This window comes from Bos indicus x Bos taurus, chromosome 19, assembly GCF_003369695.1.
Source record: "Bos indicus x Bos taurus breed Angus x Brahman F1 hybrid chromosome 19, Bos_hybrid_MaternalHap_v2.0, whole genome shotgun sequence".
NCBI lineage: Eukaryota > Metazoa > Chordata > Mammalia > Artiodactyla > Bovidae > Bos > Bos indicus x Bos taurus.
The window spans coordinates 26,118,125-26,137,363 of NC_040094.1; positions in this window are offsets into that span (position 1 = coordinate 26,118,125).

Below are 19,239 nucleotides of genomic sequence, written 5' to 3' on the forward strand. Positions count from 1 at the left end.
GCGGGGGTCGGGGGTGGGGGTTAGGAAGAGGAGGGATGAGGAGGGGCACCCCGGGCCGGTCCCTCAGCCTCCAGTCAGTGGTGGTGGCCAGACCCAGGGCTAGGAGTCAGGAGTGGTTTCTCTATCTAGAAAATGAGTGGCTTGGAACTCCCAAACTAGACTACAGCGTTCGGAATATGTTCTTTATGATTGTAGTGCTGGTAAAGCACCCCAAGAGTTGGAGGAGGGGATTTAAAAAAAACAACCCTGAGACTCTCACGGAAGAACTGATCCTTGTAGTTGAGGCCAGCCAGCTGGACTCTGCTCTGCTGGTTCTGCCCTCTGAAAGGCCAAAACTCGGATGCTGTTGCCTCTGTTGATGTATTAACAAAAATAGAAGAAGAAGAAGAAAAAAGAGCTCTCCAACTATTTATTTTGGATGTTAAGTAAAATATTTTCAAAAGAAAAACCTTGTTTTGCACCCACACAGGCCAGCAAAGGAATGAGTCCAATAGAGAAAGTATGGAACAGCTTATGATCAATACTTACTCAGTGTGTATCTGGCATCAGTATATGGGTAAGGGAGGAGAATATATGGGTAGCTACGGAAGAGCATATAAAGCAGATATGCAGCTCAAGGCTTAGAATTTGCTAAATTAAGAAGTGTACAACCAAAGCTTATATTCAAAGTAGGAATACTCAGGCAAAGCACGCTGAAGTTTTAAGTGATTTTGAGATTTTTGTTAGTTGGAATAAAACCATGTTTCCCAAATACAATGAGTTTCCTCTGGAGTTGGTGTAGCTCTGTTTCTGCAACCAGCCTCTTCTCGTGTGGGAGGACCTGAATGGGCAGCTCTGAGTGCAGGTATGGGGAGGATGCCTTTGGCAAACCACTCCAGGTCACTGTGTCCACTGGGAGATGGAAAATACAGGGGAAAAATTAAGTCTGAGAGGATAGACTCAGGAGGTTTAATATTTGTCAAGTGGACGTCCAGAAGGGGAAAAATAGAGAAGAGTGAAGGAAAGAGAGAGAAAATGTCCTTGAGTTAAAGACGCAAGTCTTTATTTCTCTTAATTAAAATTTTACACAATTTTGAAAGGTTACTTTATATTTTGTTATTGCAAAATAGTGGCTCTATTCTCCATGTTGTATTAATACAATACATCCTTGAGCCTGTCTTACACCCAATAATTGCCTCCGACACCTATATTATTTCTCCAACTCGTAACCACAAGTTAGGTCTCTATATCTATGAGTCTGCTTTTTTGTTGTTGTTATATTTACTAGTTTGTTGTATTTTTTAAAAAAATTCCACATGTAAGTGATATATGGAATTTAAGACTCAAGTCTTTAGATTGAAAGACCCACCTGAAATAATTATCTCTCACACACATAGTCACACATACATACACATTATATATGCACCTATTCTCTATCTATATACATTCTATTCTAGTGAAATTTCTTTTTCTATTTTTTTGCCTTACTGTGTGGTCTTAGTTCCCTGGCCAGGAATCGAACCCACACCCCTTGTAGTGAAAGTGCAGAGTCTTAACCACTGGACCACAGGGGAAATGTCATTATTCAAAGAGTAAAGGAAGGAAGAAATGAATATGTATACAACTTTTTGTCTATAACATAGATTACTAGAAATGATGCTAGAATAATGTCTTCAAAATTCTAGAGGAAATGATTTCAAATCTCAAATTCTATAACCAGCCAAAACACCTCACAGAGCAAAATAAAGATATTTTTGGACAGCTCTGAAACTTGAACATATACTCTTTTGGAAAAAAAATTACTGGAGTAGAAGTGAAAAATCAAGAAAGAGGAAGATATTGACCATAACAAATAGAGGAACCATAAAGAAATACAATAGCTGTATCAATTCTGGAAAGCTATCAGTTCAAATTATAACTGAAGTCAGAAGAGTTCTTGAAGAATTTAAGAAGAGTTACACAAATTATATGATTCATAACCCAGAAGTATAACTTCATGCTCTTGGTGAGCTGAAATTATATGTCAAACAAGAAAGACAGACAAAGTGGGGACAGCATTAAACTGTCGTTTTGAAATTAAAAGAATTCTGCAGGAAGCTTATGGAGGCAGCGTGGCGTAGTGGAAAACACACTTAGCCATGAGCCTGAAGTCTGGCAGCCTAGTTCCTACCTACCACTTAGCTGTCTCTGTTCTCATCCACATTAATAGTACCTGTCCTGGAAAACAGCATGGAGGTTTCTCAAAAAGAGGAACTACTGTGAGAGCCAGTAATCCCATTTCTGGGCATATATCCTAAAAAAACCCCAAAACCCTAATTTGAGAAGATACACACACCCCAATGTCCATAGCAGCATTACTTAAAATAGCCAAGATATGAAAGCAACCTAAGTTTCTATCAACAAATGAATGGATAAAGAAAATGTGGCATACATATGTGTGTGTGTGTATATATACACACACACACACACACACATATATATAACAGAATACTACTCAGTCATAAAAAAGTATAAAATTTTGCCATCTGCAGCAACATGCATGGATGTGGAGGGCATTACGCTAAGTGAAATAACTCACACAGAGAAAGACAAATTCTATATAATATCACTCATATATGGAATCTTAAAAAAACACAAAAAACTAAATATAACAAAACAGAAACAGACTCACAGATACAGAGAATAAGCTAGTGGTTATCAGCGGGGAGAAGGAAGGTAGAGGGGCAATATGGGGGAAGGGGATTAGGAGGTGCACACTACTAGATATAAAATAAGCTACAAGGATATATTGTACAACACGGGAAATATAGCCAATACTTTATAATAAATTATACACAGACTATACCCTTTAAAAATCATGAATTGCTGTAATAGATTGTAACATAATATTGTACAGCAACTATTTCAATTAAAAAATAGTTATTTTTGTTCTGCTTGGCTTATGACAGCCATAGGAGAGTTTTATGGATGCAAAAATGCTATCAAAACATCAGATGTGATTAACCTCTTGTTTAATTTCCTACAGTGCTACCGTGACCCTTGAACTCTGTTTTGGTAGCATTACCACTGGTGTTCAGATCCGTGTTGGTTTCCCTACCCAGCTGCACCTGGATGAGGAAAAAATCTCTTCCTCCATACAAGGGTATTGTTAAGATATGAATTGTTTTCTATCTTAGGCATCACTGTGGAACAGTGAGTTCATTGAGAAGAAATCAGTTTTTTATTCTCAACATTCTTAAATTGTCTCAATATCATAGGCCATTGTGTTGAAGCTGATTATTCAAGACCCCAGTGTCCTGGGTCTGTATCAGGAACTTACTTCTGTGTTGTGCAGTTCTATTGAAAAATCAGCAGTCAAGAAACGTGATAATTTAAAAGCTTTTTATTGGCATTTTAAACTTTGACTAACTACCAGATGACCTCTGTGTGTTTCTAAGAGGTCCTTCAGAGATAAGGAGAATGCCAAGCGTATGTTTCTCTATGGAAATAGCCTATTTCCACTGCAAGTAGGGCTGAGAGATGTTTTCAGCCATCTTTCTTTCTTGTGGTCACAGCACATCCACAACTCCAGTAGTCTTTTCCCCGTGTCTACAATGCATAGTCACCTCCACTAGTTCTGGCTGTTATTCATAGCAGCGTCTGTAAGGTGTCTGGCTGTGAAGCTAACTGGACTTCCCAGGGATTGAACCCAGGACCTAGCAGATTCTCTGCACTAAAGTGAGTGTTCCTGGAGGACTAGGGTACATTTGTTGTGCCCAATAAATGTATTTTAACATTTAAAAATGTTTGTATTATTTACTTATTTATCGGTATTTGGCTGTACTGGGTCTTTGTTTCTGCACCCAGGCTTTCTCTAGTTGGGGTGAGCAGGGGCTACTCTCTAGTTTCGCTGCGTGGGCTTCTCATTGCAGTGGCTTCTCTTGTTGCGGCTCCTGGGCTGCAGAGCACAGGCTCAGTAGTTGTGGTGCATGGGCTTAGTTGCTCCACGTGGAATTTTCCAGGACCAGGGATCAAACCCATGTCCCCTGTACTGGCAGGCAGATTCTTAACCACTGGACCACCAGGGAAGTCCTAACATATTTTATTTTTAATTATTAATTTGGCTGTGCTGGGTCTTGGCTGTGGCACAAGGGATCCTTGATCTTCGTTCTGGCATGCAAACTCTTAGTTGTAGGCATATGGGATCTAGTTCCCTGACCAGGGATCAAACCTGCGCCCCTTGCATTGAGAGCGAAGTCCTAGCTATTGGACCACCAGGGAAATCCCCCAATAAATGTATATTGAATGGGTGTGCTCTAATCAATTGAGCTGTCCAGTTTTTATGAAAGTGAGCAGCATTGACATAAGAATGCAATTCTGTTAAGTGGAAAGGGGATGTATGAGAATGCTTTATTGCCTAAATTAATGTTAGGAAACAAACTGCTCAGTAAAGAAATCAATGTGCTAGCTCTTTCTTATTTATGTTACCCAATCACTATTTACTTACTTTTTGTTGAGTACTATTTTATTCCATACAGGAAAAGCTATGGAAAATAGATTCTCTTTTATGCTTGCTTTTGTTCTACCAATAGTCAATTTAATTATAAAGGTTTTAAAAAAGATTATTATACATTCATGAACACAATCTAAAAACTAAAATACTTCAAGACCTTAGAAAGCATGAAATTTGAGTGTGATTTAAAAAAATTGCCCCTTGTGATTACCTATTTGGGGCTTGTGAAAATCAGCAAAGGATGCTATTGAATGTGCTTCATCCCAATACTCTTATTTTGATGGACATTTCAGAGAACTTAGGTACATCTTAGAGTTCTAGTCCTTCAAACTTTCAAAGCATTCAGTGTACATGGTACTAGAGTTTCTACTCATCTTGATTTCCCTGTGTCTGAACATTGGGAAGCAATTTTGGTAGTTTTTAAACTTACAGGTTTACTTTTGAGGTATCCTTTAAGAGAATCTGACTCTGAGAATTGCAAGGAAATTGAAAGGCTATCTAATCCAATCTGATGCTGAAATGCTATAGTTTCTACAGCATTCCTGCCAAATGGTTGCCCAGTTCTTGAACTCTCCTAGTGATGGGGAACTCATCACCTCTCCAGTCAGTCCTTCTTTGGGATATTCTGCTGGGAAGGCCTTCCAATGGTTTTCACCCATGAGTCCTAGTTTCTATCTTGGGCCATACAGAATAAAGAGAAGTTTATATACATATCCATTCATCAGTGGACACTTAGGTTGCTCCCACGTCTTGACTATTGTAAATAATGCTGCAATGAGTATAGGGGTGATATATCTTTTTGTATTAGTGTTTTTGTTTTCTTTGGATAAATAACCAGAAATCAAATTGTTGGATCATATAGTAGGTCTATTTTCTGTGGTTGTTTAGTTGCTAAGTTGTGTCTGATTCTTTGAGACTCCATGGACCATATGTAGCCCGGTAGGCTCCTCTGTCCAGGGGATTTCTCAGGTAAGAACCCTGGGGTGGGTTGCCATTTCCTTCTATTTTTATTATTTATTTTATTTATTTTTATTGGAGTATAATTGCTTTACAATGTTATATTGGTTTCTGCTGTACAGAAGCATTCTGTTTTAATATTCTTTTCCATTATGGCTTATCATAGGATATTAAATACAGTTCTCTGTAATTACTTTGCCAACAAAGGTCCGTCTAGTCGAGGCTATGGTTTTTCCTGTGGTCATGTATGGATGTGAGAGTTGGACTGTGAAGAAGGCTGAACGCCGAAGAATTGATGCTTTTGAACTGTGGTGTTGGAGAAGACTCTTGAGAGTCCCTTGGACTGCAAGGAGATCCAACCAGTCCATTCTGAAGGAGATCAGCCCTGGGATTTCTTTGGAAGGAATGATGCTAAAGCTGAAACTCCAGTACTTTGGCCACCTGATGCGAAAAGTTGACTCATTGGAAAAGACTCTGCTGCTGGGAGGGATTGTGGGCAGGAGGAGAAGGGGAGGACAGAGGATGAGATGGCTGGATGGCATCACTGACTCGATGGACGTGAGTCTCAGTGAACTCCGGGAGTTGGTGATGGACAGGGAGGCCTGGCGTGCTGCGATTCATGGGGTCGCAAAGAGTCGGACACGACTGAGCGACTGATCTGATCTGATCTGATCTGGGATATACAGTAGGGCCTCGTTGTTCATTCTACATATAAAAGTTTACATCTGCTAACCCCAACCTCCCACTCCATCCCTCCCCCAACCCCCTCCCCCTTAGCAATCACTAGTCTGTTCTCTATGTGTGACAGTTTCTTAATGTTCTATTTAAAAGTCTAGTTCAGGATGCTAAACATATGTTTATTGTTTATGAATATCTATCTACTAGCATTTATGAGGGCCAAGCAAGGTCTGATGGAGCCAAACCCTGGAAAATGTCATTATTCTTTTACTATGCTGTCATGGCCTCGTGCTCCTGAGAGTTTTAATGGTATCTGCTGTTGAATCTTGGCAGACACCATTGAGTATTTCTCAGAATGTGGGCAACCCTCCAATAATCTGCATCAGAACCCCCTGGGGTGCTTGTTAAAGTGTGGATTCTCAGGCCCCACCACAAATATGCTGGATCAGAACTTAGGTCTAAGATAACGCTGCACCTTCGTGGGACCTGCTCTGTCCTACCAGTGGTCTTCCCTTGGGTCTCACTTTTCCACAGGAAACAGAACATAAACCTCAAATTGTCTTTGTACTTGGCCCCGTTCCCTTTGTTGATCTGATACAAGAACAGCTTTTTGTGGTGCAACAGTGAGTTTGTTGAATAGACCCCTTGTATTTTTAGGAGAAGAAATTTAGTGCTTCATGGCTCACCATCTCTACTGGCCCTGGTAGCTCTAAGGATAAACCAGCTTGGGTTTCACCCTGGAGGATTAACATTTCAGAGAGCACACAAAACCCCTTGAAAGTCAAGATGAGACAGGGCAGAGTGTGTGCTGGGTTCTTTGTGTGGTAAGTTTCTCGTCTTTAGCCGTTTGTCAGGCACGGCAGCTGAAGGTGCTGAATTGGATGAGGTAGTAACATTCGAGACTCAAACCAGGTGCCAGGTGCTCCCTGGAGGGTGGAGCAAAGGCTGCTAACTTACCTCCTGTCCTTCTTGCAATGATCTCCACACCTGGGAGATAATTGTAGGAAAGAAAAAAATGTTTCCTCTGCCCTCTTCTATGTTCAGTATATAGGGATATGCAAGTTACACTGACAGAGCTTAGCAGAAGGAAAGGTATATGATTTTTATTTATGTTAGTATTTGTGTGCATGGGATCTTCACAGAAAAAAAGAAGTGAAAACTCTTAAGAAGCAGCTAGAGGCACTTCTCTGGCAGCCCAGTGGTTAGGGTTCTGCACTTCCAATTCAGGGGCCGTGGGTTCAGTCCTTGGTTGGGGAACTGACACCCCATATGCCACATGGTACAACCAAACACAACAAAGCAAAACAAAAAGCCCAAATAAACAGTTTAAAAGATCCAATTAAAACTTTTTTTAAAAGAGCAGCTAGAGTTGGGCCTTTTATACCATTTAAACAAAGGGCAGTAAATTGTGGAGAGTTGGCTAGAAAAAAGAAGATTTGGGTTTCTGGGGTGATAAATTCTAGGAAAGTGACTAGGGAATGTATGGGAACCTAATGAAAGATAAGGGTTGTTTTTATAAGGTCTGTTTATGCAGATTCATCTCAGTGTGACTCCCGTCTCTGGTGATCAGAGTTAGTCTTCTTCCTGGTTACAGGCCTTCCTCAGAGGAGCATCTATAGCCTACAGTTAGGCAGATAAGGGAGGGCAGATAACTTTTCCCGCATCTGTCACTTTTCAGTTACCTTCAGCTCAAAAATAATCCTTATGCCAATGTGGCATATTTTGGGATGGCATACCCTGGCCCCATTCAGCATCATTAGCACACCCGGCTGGGGAGAAGCTGGATAGGAGCTGGCACAGAAGGCTGACTTCAGGCAGTTTCTTTGAGTTCTAGCTGCATCGCCTGTGCAGAACAATTGGCCTGGGTCCTGTGAGGCCTGCCCTCTCGCTCCACCAGATTTGCTATGTCCTAGTTTGAGAGCAGCCCTCTAAACCCAGAGGGACCAGAGGCATGAGACGGAGGCGCCCACCAGGTAGAACCACTCTGTGGGAAGGTAGATTCTTAGTGAAAACCAAGCCTCATAGTTCAATGGATTGAAAATTAAATCACAGATAATTTTTAAAAGTTTTCTAAAATTTGTGGATAAGCCATATCTTCGTATGAGCCTAATACTATGAATAATAATAAATGGGATACATACTACTACATATAAAGTAGATAAACAATAAGGACTTACTGGGACTTTCCTGGTGGCACAGTCAATAAGAATCTGCCCGCCAGTGCAGGGGACGTGGGTTTGATCCCTGCTCCAGGAAGATCCCACATGCCGCACAGGAACTAAGCCCATCCATCCACCACTGCTACTGAACCTGAACTCTAGAATCTCAGCTACTGAGCCCCTGCGCCACAACTACTGAAGCCCACGTGCCTACAGCCTGTGCTCTGCAGCAAGAGAAGTGACCGCAATGAGAAGCCCGTGCATCGCAACTGGAGAACAGCCCTCACTTGCTGCAAGTAGAGAAAGCCTGCTCACAGCAACAAAGAGTCAGTGCAACGAAAAGTAAATAAATATTAACAACAAAAAACAAGGATCTACTCTATGGCACAGAGAACTATATTCAATATCTTTAAAAACCTATAATGGAAAATAATCTGAAAAAGAATACATATACCTATATATGTATATATGTATAACTGAATTACTTTACCGTGCACTTGAAACACTGTGAATTCAATAAAAAAAGAAAAAAAAATCTAAGCCCCCTAAATCAAGGAAATCATTATGTTCCACTAGAGGGCACTGTGGTAACAATCGAGTAAAACATTCATGAAATAGGCTTGCAAGAACAGGGGGAGTTTGTGATTGGTTTGTAAATTTGTGATAACAGCTTTGAGCAGAAACAAAACTCAAGTACCACTTTCACCAGAGAGGGTGACACGAAAACTACTCAAGTGGCTGTTTTTTCTTTTTAAGTCGGAATGACACGAAAAGAAAAGACAAGTTGACTGACGAACAAAACTGAACTGCTTTCTTTAGTTGCTATGTTGTTCTGTTGCTATGTGGTCTAATAGAACCTACAAACATAATCAAGGCGATCACATTTCCTCTGCCTCAGCCATTGGAAAAGCTTCATACCCCTAAGAGTCTTCATCCACAGTTGTGCCCGAAGAAACAAAGTTTGCCCGAGGGTTTAAATTGGGAACGATAGTAAGAGTTATAGCTAGCTTTTTTTGAACGCTGAGTGCTAGGCTGGGCGATTCGTGTGGATCATCTCTTTAATCCCCACCGCAGCGTTATGAGTTAGGTTCTATTATTATCAGCTCCATCAGACAGATGAGGAGACTAAGCCCATGGAAGACTGAGTGCTGGCCCACGGGACACCGCAAGCCAGTGGCAGAGCTGCGATTTAAATCCAGGCAGGTTGAATCTAGATCCCTCATCCGAGCTAATTCTATTTCCTAGTCTATTAGGGGCAAAGCCAGAACTAGAATGCAGGTCTCTTTGTTACAAATTAAAAAGTGACTTTAGTGTTGAAAAAGACATGTATGGGCACGAATAGCTAGAAAACTTTAGAAGAGGGCTGACTCACATGTCAGCAGGATGATTCTGCCTGCTGCGTTGAGAATAAACTGTAGCGGGAAGACAGGCAGAAGATGCTATTGCAATTAGAAGGCTATTGCTGTGATGCAGGTGAAAGATAATCACGGTGCCCAAGAGGATGATGGTGGCTTGGACCAGGGTGTGAGCATTGGAGGTGTTAAGAAGTGAGTGGACTCTGGGCAAACATTGAGGGCAGAGCCGGAATATTTCTTGACATAATAGATGTGAGGTGTGAAAGAGAGAAGACAAAAGTGGTTCCAAGATTTTGGGTCTGAGCGACTGGAAAGATGAAGCTGCAGTCAAGTGAGATGGGGAGACAGAAGCTGGAGCAATGTTCCTGTTATCCATTGCTGAACTAAACCAGACTTTGGTGGCATAAAACAACAACCATCACTTATTATTGTTTTAAATTTATTTTTATTTGGCTGCATCAGATCTTACTTGCCACTCTTCTGTAGTTGTGGGGCACGGGCTTAACTGACCCACGGCATGGGGGCATCTCAGTTCCCAGAGGGGAGGTCGGATCCGCATCTGCTGCATTGGAAAGTGGATTCTTAACCAGTGGACCACCAGGGAGCTGCCCATCATTTATTAGTATTAGCTGGGCTCAGCTGGGCATGTCTCACTTGCTGGTTAAGACCAGGTTTACTAGAAGATAGAATAGCTAGAGGATGGACCAGCTGCGGCTTCTCAGACATCCATCTCTGTCTGTCTCTCATGGCCTTGCCCCAAAATCTCTCCAGCATGGTGGCTTCAGGAGAACCAGACATGTTACATGGTCACCAGAACTCCACAGGTTGTGTCCCAAGACAGAGTGGGACACACCCTGGACCACCAGGGAAGGCCTGTTTGACTTTCTAACCTATGTACTTGTGTTACTCTGATCAAAGAATTTTTAAAAGGCTGTAAATTTTTTCACTAAAATAATTTTTTTTAATGTATAGGAAAAATACCCTTTTTTTCCATAGAGAAAGGGCAAATTTTAGAAAATACCCCAACCCAGCCACCTCTCCACTCTGAACCTTCTCCTTCATGTCTCTGGCCTGAAAGAGAACTGAGACCAACCCATTCACGCTTGTGCTGTCACAGTGAGGACCACTGCAGCTCCCCAGGTCTCGGACCATCTCCTAACACCCCCTCCTCACCCCTTTCAAAGGCATCCCTGGTAGCCCAGATGGTAAAGAATCTGCCTGCAAAGGAGGGAGACCAGGTTTGATCCCTGGGTTGGGAAGATCCCCTGGAGAAGGGAATGGCAACCCACTCCAGTATCTGTGCCTGAGAATTCCATGGACAGAGGAGCCTGGTGGGCTGCAGTCCATGGGGTTGCAAAGAGTCGGACACGACTGAGTGATTCACACATTCACTTTCACCCCTTCCAAGCCTGTAGAGACAGGCTGATGCCCATTTGAAAGAAGAGAGAAGTATGGCTTGGTGAATTCACCTCATTAAAAGTCATTAAAAGACAAGACTTGAAGTCAGATGTTGTGGCTTATGCTGCAATGGTTTATCCAGGCTTAAATGTCATGGTTGCCATCGCTGTGGGTTCTCCTGGCAGCATGGGTGAGGGTAGGGGAGAGAGAGAGTGAACAGTTCTTGGAAGGAAAGTTCATCCCTCTAAATTAAGTGCATTATTTCTCCTGAATAAAAACACACCTGTCGTGAAATTCACTGCCCCCAAAAGATACTTGATACAGTGACTGTGATGGCCCCTGGCTGAAAATACTCCATTTCCCCTTAGTCACCCTCCTCGGGTCAGCGTAAGCTTGCTGGATAAAGTAACAGAAAGAAACAGAGCTCCTTTGGGATGAAATTCCTAGGCCCAGAGGAAGACTTTGGGGGGTGGCGGCGGCACAGTTCGGAGCAGAACCTTGGGTTTTCCTTTGGGGAATCGGTCCCTCTCGGAGGGTGGGTCTGGTGTGCCAGAGCCCAGCCCTGCCCTGGGGGGCAGAGGGAAAGTCACCAGTGGGAGACCAGACCCTTGTAAATCGGCTGCTCCATCGCAGACCATGGACCACCAGAAGGGCTCACTAACCCCTGATCTGTGCTTAGTTATGCACTGAACCTGCTCTAGTTACCTCAAAGCCTTTATCAGAGGCACAAAGTGGCTGGGTGTGCCCCAAACTTGCCAACGTGCAATGCGATGTTTACCACGACAGTGGAGCGGTGTCAGCAGGTGTGCAGGTAATGTGTCCCAGCCAGGTCAACAGGGCCCACCGAGCACCTACTATGTCCAAACTCTGTCCGAGGCCAGGATGGTGGTGGAAACGGATGAGCACACAGCTCCGCCTCTGTCCCTGGAGGCTCAGTGGACCAACTCTGTGATTCTGCCACGTGACATGTGGTTAATGCCATTAGCTTAACTACACTGATTACACTGTGTAATTACAGTTAATTACACTGTGGGCTTCCCTGATAGCTCATTTGGTAAAGAATCTGCCTGCAGTGCAGGAAACCCCGGTTTGATTCCTGGGTCAAGAGGATCCGCTGGAGAAGGGATAGGCTACTCACATCAGTATTGGACTTCCCTTGTGGCTCAACTGGTAAAGAATCCGCCTGCAATGTGGGAGACCTGGGTTCAATCCCTGGGTTGGGAAGATCCCCTGAAGAAGGGAAAGGTTACCCACTCCAGTATTCTGGCCTGGAGAATTCCATGGACTGTATAGTCCATGGGGTTGCAAGTAGACACGACTGAATGACTTTCACTAACTACTCTAGGACTTACCAATTTCTGTACTCTGCTGCGTACGGGTTTTAGTCATTGGAAGGTGCCACACTGTGGGTCCTTTATTGGTGGGGAGCTCCCAGAGCCAGGGGAGGGGCTGTGGTCTGCTTTCCCCTCCCTGGCTTTGCTTTCTGACCGAGCACAGCACATGCTCTGCAGTGTTCTCAGCATGTCTCTGCTCTAACCGAATTTGATTTTCTTTCTTTCCTGTCTCATGATGATGACTGAAGGGCAGGAGGCCTTTGGTGGACACCCCGTGACACTGATCACCAAGTGTCACTACCCTCATCCAAGGCGGTGACGATGCACTCTGGGCGCTGAAACCTGAACCTTTTCACCGATGGTGGTTCTAGCTGAGTCTGGAGGAGCTCAGTTACCACTTGTCACCTTCGGCTTCATTTATCAACATCTGTTCAATAAACAAACACCTAATTCTGCTCCTCCTACTGGCCTCCCAGAGGCTCTGGCGATTGGAACTGAAGCACTGTTGGATTAGAATGTCCTGCTGGAAGGGAAGGAGCGGCACCTGATTAATTCTGAAAGGAGGCTCTTAACCTTCAGAAACTTGGGCCGGGTCCCAGGGGCCCAGAACAACTGATTCATCTGGCCCATTCCTCCTGTGCTCGTCTGGCAAAGAACGACCTGCCCACGTGGCAGCACTGCCCATCTGTTCAGGGAGCACTCATGGAGTACCTACTGTGTACCAGGCTGTTGCTAGGCCATGGGCGCCCAGTAGGAAGCCAGGCCGGGCCTCTGCCCTGCTGGCGTTTACAGTCTAGTGATAAAACAAGAGTACTGGGTGAGAGGACAAAGTGAGTTTCTGGTGCTCTGTGGACAGAACCGTCCATGAGGGCCTCCCGGAGGAAGTGATGTGTAGACAGCTCTGAGCAAGTAGTCGGAGAGAGTCAGGTGAACAGGCTGAAGGGGCAAGTGGGGGACAAGGGTAAATGTGAGTGCTGGAGCCAGGGTGGTGGTCTTCAATGCCCTGGTAAGCAACTGTTTATCTTCGGGTTGTTGGGAATCCATTCAATGGAGGAGGTGATACGATCATACTCGCCCTGGAAGATCACTCTGGTGGCCGAGGGTAGAAAATGGGTTAGAAAAGGCCAAGAATGGAGACCTGGAAGCTAGTTCTAGGAGGTAATTGTCCTAATCTAAGTGAGAAGAGATATGTGTTATATAAGATTACTGTGCAGAGTGGATGGAGGAAATTGGGGTCAAGATTACAGAACCCCAACGTCCACAGCAGTTGTTGTTGAAAATTGTTTAGTCGCTAAGTTGTATCCTACTCTTTTGCGACCCCATGGACTGTGGCCTGCCAGCCTCCTCTGCCTATGGGATTTCCTGGGCAAGAATACTAGAGTGGGTTGCCATTTCCTTCTCCAGGGGAACTTCCCGACCCAGGGACCAAACCCACGTCTCCTGCTTGGCAAGCGGGTTCTTTACCACTGAACCATCAGGGAAGCCCCCGTTCATAGCAGCACTATTTACAATAGCCAAGATAGGGAAGCAACCTAAATGTCCATCAACAGGTGAGTGGATCAAGAATATGCGGTCTCCATATACAGTGGAATACCACTCAGCCATAAAAAGAACAAAATTTTGCCATCTGCTGTAACATGGATGGATTTGGAGGGCGTTATGCTAAGTAAGTCAGAAAAAGACAAATACTGTATGATATCACTTACATGTAGAATCTAAAAGATACAACAAACTAGTGAATATAACAAAAAAGAAGCAGACTCACAGATATAGAGAATGAGCTAGTGGTTACCAGTGGGGAGAGGGAAGGGAGGAGGGGAAATACAGGGGTAGAGGAGTAGGAGGTACAATTATTAGGTATACAATAAGCTTAGTTGTATAATACAGGGAATATGGCCAATATTTTGTAATAACTGTAAATGGAAAGTAACCTTTCAAAATTGTATTAAAAACATAATGTTTAAACTTTTTAAACTAAAATACAAATTTAAAGAAAAAGATACAGAATCTTCGTCATATCAAAGTGTTAGTCACTCAGTTGTGTCAGCTATGGATTTGCTTATTGTTGCTGTTCAGTCACCAAGTCGTGTCCGACTCTCTGCGACCCCATGGACTGTAGCCCGCCAGGCTCTTCCATCTATGGAATTCTCCGGCAAGAATACTGGAGTGCGTAGCCATTCCCTTCTCCAGGGGATCTTCCCGACCCAGGGATCAAACCTGGGTCTCCTGCATTGCAGGTGGTTTCTTTACCACTGTGCCATCAGGGAAGCCCAAATCAACTGTAATTGAAAAAAAATACATGCTTCTCAGCTCCCAGTATAATCACAGTCAGGCAAAGATCATCAGTTGATAATCTCAACATACAGTCTTAAGATTCTCAAGGCATTGCAGAGCAGGATACTGACATGACCTCAAAAGCATCACCCACAGATTCCTAACTAGTTTTAGAGGGAGAGAGGACAATGGAAAGGTCTGGGGAATGCCCTTCCCCACAGCATCGACCTTCCCATAGCCAAGAGCAGGCAAACCATAGCATGTGCTTCTGACGTGGTGCTATAGAAATATCCACCACCTGGTCTGTATTTACCCACTCCAGTGTTCTTGCCTGGAGAATCCCAGGGACGGCGGAGCCTGGTGGGCTGCCGTCTATGGGGTCGCACAGAGTCAGACACGACTGAAACGACTTAGCAGCAGGGCTGTATTTGCCAAACATGCTTCACCTGAATCTACTTGGGAGCAAACAACAGCAGAGTGGGGAACAAGGCAGTGGGCCTGGGCTGTTCAAAAGAGTTAGAAGGGTGGGATGGCGTGCGTGCGTGCGTAGTTATGTCTGACTCTTTGCGACCCCATGGACTGCAGCCTGCCAGGCTCCTTTGTCCATGGAATGTTCCAGGCAAGAATAGTGGAGTGGGTTGTCATTTCTTCCCCCAGGGGATCTTCCCGACTCAGGGATTGAACTCGCAGTCTCTCGTCTCCTGCATTGTCAGGCAGGTTCTTTACCACTGAACCACCTGAGAAGCCCTAGGGTGGTGGTGGTTTGGCAGAGAGGCTCAAGAGGGAGAGGATATATGTATGTGGATAGCTGGTTCGCTTTGTTGTGCCGCAGAACTAACACAACATTGTAAAGCAATTATACTCAATAAAAAGTTGAGTGAAAAATTGACAGTAAACAAAAAGTGGAGGGATTGTTTCAGATGAAAAGCAATTAAACAGACATAATCACCGAATACAGTGTGTGAACTTTCACTGGGTCCTGGATTTTCAAGAATTTTTAACAGCCATGAAAGGCATGTGGAAACAATTAGGGAAATTTGAATGTCTAGTGTAGATTAGATGAGTAAATGTTCCATTTTTCAGGTGTGCTGACATTATCGTGCTCATGTAGGAGAATGCCCTTACTCTAGGGAGACATTTGCTAAAGTATTTAGGGCTGAGTGTCATGTCTGTATCATATTTCCAAATGGCTCAGAAAAATGGAGATGGACCACAAACAAGGCAGAATGTTTACAAAGCAAAGGAAAACAATGTTCATTGAACTCTTCTTTTAAGTTTTCTGTAAATTTGAGGATTAGCAAAATAAACCCTTGGGGAAAACTAATAGCTCTGATGCTTCAAGACGCTTGGGTAGAAATCATGGGGCTCCACTAGAAAGTGTTTTGCAAACGCCTGGTTTACAATATGTGAAAGGAAGTGAGAGAATCGCTTGGGCAGTCAGTCCATGATGCTCAGGGACAAGGTGGCTTTCAGTTCCCTGGCATGGACAGTGGGGAGTGATCATGCTGCTGTTTGCTATATTTGAATAAATACAGGAGAAGGTGCCTGTTTTAGAGGGAAAAAGAAGGGAAAACATTCAATTTGGACATCTAGACTCCCAAAGCCCATGCCGGTCCTGGGTTATGAGCCCCTGATGTAGAAGATGGGACACAGGGTATAAGACACAGCACAGGAGAGTAATGGACAGAGGGAAAGGAGGTCATGGTGGAGACGGGGCAGAAATGGCTAGAGCGGTGCGGGGGACCTTTGAGTATGGGTAGGGTCATGGATGCCAGGAAGAGGGGTCCAATAACACACATGCCAAACTGAGGTACAAAACACGCCAAGGACACTTTTAGCTGTGAGTGATGAAAAATCTGGCTCGTGAAAAATATAGATTTTGCCCCTTGCCTATGTGACAGCACTGGATCAACTCAAGGGACCCAGGCAGAGAGTCATGTTGGACCCAAACGTTGTTTGGCATCTCTGGGATGTCACCATCCATGTCGAGGCCCCTGCTGATTCCAGGCCTCCATCAGTTCTTTATTGCATCAGGTTGCAGTCTCCCTCCCACCAGGGCTGCCTGGGTACCCCAGGGAGCACAGCATTCTTGGCCCCATCCTTCCCAGGTGTGTTTTTTGTTGTTGTTTGGTGCTTTCTAGGGAAGGGGCAGGCCCAGGCACGTTTAATGTGCTCTGACTAAGGACGATGAGGGCTGCTTGATGTCAAATCAAGTCCAAGGACCAAGCGATAAGAGATCAAAAGCTCTAAAAGCAAGCCCAAACCAAATCTTAAAAGAGCTAGAGATAAGATGGGTAATAACCCTCCTGAGAACATTCATCATTCAGCTGAAGGGGATGACATGTGGGTGTGAGAGCATGGCTCAGGGAGGGGAGCAAAGGGGAAACATGTTTGTCTCAACCGGTGTGATCCATTCATCAGAATGAGCTGGTCACCAGTCACCAGTTGGAGAAACCCAATTCAGAGTTGGTTCTGCTGGGTGGCTCAATGTTCTGCCTAAAACTGGCCAACTCAGCACAGTCAGTCTGCCATCCCATTGTCTGGGGCTTCCCTGGTAGCTCGCTTGGTAAAGCATCTGCCTGCAATGCAGGAGACCCCAGTTCAATACCTGGGTCAGGAAGATCCCCTGCAGAAGGAAATGGCAACTCACTCCAGTATTCTTGCCTGGGAGGATAATCCCATGGACAGAGGAGCCTGGCGGGCTACAGTCCATGAGGTCGCAAAGGTCCGGACACGACTGAGCGACTAAACCATCATCCCATTATCTGGAGTCACACAGACCTAGGATGGCAGAAAACATCCTCTATGTGTGTGTTTCCTCCAGTGACAGAGTGCTGACCACTGCAGTCAGGAAAGCTGAGAACTTTTAGTCACTGAACACATTTGCGAAATTCATTGGCCTTCACAGACTGTTCCCCTGAACACCTGGCCTGAACGTTCTCCTCTAACCAGCCTGTGTAGGATCATGTTCAGAAAGTGCTTATAAAGCTCTCACTTGCCTTGAAAACAAAATCTCCATCAGCTGTCAGAAAAGCTAAAACCCGTCTTGGCTCTGGTGACACATCCCCTTCAGGGAAATGCACACAAGCCAATTTGGTTCAGACTTAATAAGTTTTAACAAAATCCAGGTGAAGGGATCTATCTGGAAAAGCAGAAGAATCTCACAGGCAGCTCTGAGAAATAATTCTCTCAGGAGAGATAGGGGGGAAAAAACATGTGAAACCATTTGTATCATGGCAGAAGGTGATTTGAAATCCAATTTCACAAATGGGAATTTTCCGTGTAACCCTGATGCAAAACGATGGTTTCCAAATGTCTTGAGATTGTGTGGCCTGCTTGCATGCCCCTTCATCCCCCGCTCCCACCCCCTCCATCCTCCCTGGGAACCCTCAGGCTTTGTCTTGGAGGTAATCAAGTTTAAAACCCCTTAAAGCTTATGAGCCCTCATTTGCCCCTCCCCGCAAACCACAGACAAGAACATCATAGAATCCACTTTAAAAACACCTAGTCTCTTATGACTGAATGTGAGACGTGAGAAACACCATTGCTCAGTTTAAGAGGCGTTCTTCCTTTCTCCAGCAGGATCTGCTCTGTTTTATGTGCAGAGGTGCAAGGCCATGTCTGCCAATCAGGAGAGTTCCATTTAACATGTGCAAGGACTCAGTACGGTATAGGCATGCTTTTTATAGAGCCCCTGTGATCCCAGATTGGCTTTAGGTTTGAAACCCTAAGCTTCGGTATGAAAAAAGACCAGGCACAGTGTCTTTGCTAATAATAGGGCTCACCTTCTGGAGCTGGACAGGGGGTGGTTCCCACTGAGGGAGAACTCAAGAGGATGATATAAGCCTTCAGCCCGAACAAACAAACAGGGGCTTCCCTGGTGGCTCAGATGGTAAAGAATCCACCTGCGATGCAGGAGACCCAGGTTCGATCCCTGGGTTGGGAGGATCCCCTGGAGAAAGCAATGGCTACCCACTCCAGTATTCTTGCCTGGAAAATCCTATGGACAGAAGAGCCTGGCAGGCTACAGTCCATGGGGTTGCCAAGAGTCGGACACAACTGAGTGACTGAGTGGGGCAGCTCTGAACAAACAAATCTGCTAAGGCTATTTATCACCCAGCTGGCAAGCTCTATCATGTTCTTCTCGACACCCCCAAAGAGCTCTGACCCCCAAAACAGGGGACCACAGGTGACTCTGAGAAGGCACCCAGATACTGGTGGTTAGAACCCTCTGCATAAGCTGGAGACACATACTAGCTCCTTACAGGGAAATTCTCCAAGTTCATGGCTAAAATCCAACCCAGTTAGAAAATGCTTCTTGAATAAGAATAACCTAATAGCTGTGGCTTTATAGAATCTAAAGATGTCTTACTAAAAACCTAACAGTTTTTTTTTTTTTTTACAATCAAACAGCTGTGAAAATAAACCAGTGCCCTTCAATGGACACCCCCATGTGTGGGACCACCCCACCGCTGATCACAGATCTGTCAGTCAACTTCCAGGACACAGAACTGTAAGGGGGGGTACTTTCTGTCCACGCTCCTTCGATGATGTGGAGATGGGTGACCAACAGGCAAATGCAAAAAAAGCAAATGTGATTTCAACTTTCTGGG